Below are 2338 nucleotides of genomic sequence, written 5' to 3' on the forward strand. Positions count from 1 at the left end.
TTAAGGATCAATATAATATTTTGGCATAATAAACAACATTCTCAGGATATTTAAATTTAAATAGGGAAATGTCTAAAATCAAAGAAGTTCATTTAAAAATAATAACACAGTGAATGGCCCTAAGATTATTAGGGTTGGGATTTTGGATAGAGGGGCTTTCTCAAATCAAAACACTCCTAAGGGGCTTCCCTGGTGGCGCAGTGGTTGAGAGTCCGCCTGCCAATGCAGGGAACGCGGGTTCGTGCCCCGGTCCAGGAGGATCCCACATGCCGCGGAGCGGCTGGGCCCATGAGCCATGGCCGCTGAGCCTGCGCGTCCGGAGCCTGTGCTCCGCAACGGGAGAGGCCACAACAGTGAGAGGCCCGTGTACCGCAAAAAAACAAACAAACAAACAAAAACACTCCTAAGAAGAACCATCTGGCCTCTATTTTGTGAGCAGCAGAATCTGCCTTCCTTTTGATAATTGTTTCTGTTACTTCTATAATGATGCTACTCCTCCAACTACTGCCATTACCCTAATCATCACCAACTAAGACTCTCTCAATCTATCTTCACTTCTCTCTCTCCCCTTATTATGCTTCTCCTTTTAATCCTCAGCCTCACTGTTGATCCGAGAACCAGATTAGTTCAAGCCTCTCCTTTTAGCTTCTGTGTGTCGTGACTTCAAGGCATTAAATAGCTAACAAATTAATCCAAGTCAATATTCTAATGGCTAGATAGGCTCTCCCAGATTACACATTAATTCCTAACCATGCCCAGCATCTTCCTTGTTTAATCTAAAGATTGTTCATGATGGTGGTAATTTGGTGGGAGGAAGCACCAAGAGAAGAATGGGGGCAGCTTTTGAGGAGAGCCTCAGACCACCCTGAAGAAGCTGATGTGACAAGAAGACTGGACTAAGGAATTCTGAAAGAATGGAAGTGGAACACAGTTTGGAGGGAACTTGGTACTCAAGTGTGTGAAATGAAATAATGAAAGGAGAGAGAATGTACTTCTAAACTGAGTAGGGAAGCAGAAATAATTTTGCTCATTGATGAAGAGAGTAGGAAAATGGATTATTGTCATGATCTCAGAAAATCAGTAATCAGACTCAAACTCTGCAGAAATTCAACCAAAAGTTTAATCATAATTTTTAACATCTAAACATAACATGAAAAGGTAGAACAAAAGCCATGTAAAAATTAGGGTGCTAGCATCACTACGTGTGATGGATCAAACACAACTAGTAAAAAGAAAGGCAACAAATAAATTTAGAATGGGTAGGTTACTATTAACTTTGACCTTTCAAGTTCTCCATCCTTGACTCTTTCTTTGCATAGATAGATCTTATTCCCTGCCAGACACTAGAGTGAGAGTTTTATCTTTATGCTTTTTATGATGATTTTTTAAAAAAATGTTTAGAACATTCTATGGAAGGGCCACATCCTTGAGAACACCTGCCCTTGCAGTTAACTGATTATTATTAAGCAAGAGCGAATGACATGAAGTCAGTTACAATAAAGTGTAAATAAAAAAGTTTATGGCAGGGTGTGTAAAGCAAAAAAAAAAAAAGAATTGAAATTGAAATTAATCATCCAGGCAAAGCAAGGACAGATCCAAAGGTCATTTTTTTCTTCACTTAAATACTTCAGGAAATGCCTTGATTAAAAATTGTGTTCATGTTTCAAAAATTTTAACTTCGGATTCATAATTGATTAACATTTTGTGACTTCTAGTGAAACAATAGCATTCACCCTCAAAATAAAATGTCTTTATTAATATAATAAGCTTTTTTTCTCTGAGGGGTCTGAGCAGTAAATATCAGTCTAGAACCTTTTTTTTTTTTGCGGTACGCCGGCCTCTCACTGTTGTGGCCTCTCCTGTTGCGGAGCACAGGCTCCGGACGCGCAGGCTCAGTGGCCATGGCTCACGGGCCCAGCCGCTCCGCGGCATGTGGGATCTTCCCGGACAGGGACACGAACCCGTGTCCCCTGCATCGGCAGGCGGACTCTCAACCACTGCACCACCAGGGAAGCCCCAGTCTAGAACATTTTAAGATACTGTGCTTTTTTTGCAGTTGAAATTTCTTTCAAGGACATGGAAAATTCAGTTTTCTGCGCTTACCCTAAACAATATCTTTGTTTAATTGAGAACCAGACTTATTTCAACACTTGGCACAAGGGATAGAATTATTCTTTGATTGACTCTTAACATCTTTTGTACCCTATCTCGTATGACCTGATTTTCTTTGAGAATTTAGGAGACAAATTAGAATTGGAGGAAGATTTCTACTCAATTTCAATTGAACAATGTAAATGAAGCACTTACTACGTACCAGTCAGTATGCTCAATGTTACAG

Source organism: Delphinapterus leucas, chromosome 5 (assembly GCF_059928025.1).
Source record: "Delphinapterus leucas isolate spDelLeu-1000000601 "Yukka" chromosome 5, BTC_Dleu_Yukka2, whole genome shotgun sequence".
In the NCBI taxonomy this organism is placed as follows: Eukaryota; Metazoa; Chordata; class Mammalia; order Artiodactyla; family Monodontidae; genus Delphinapterus; species Delphinapterus leucas.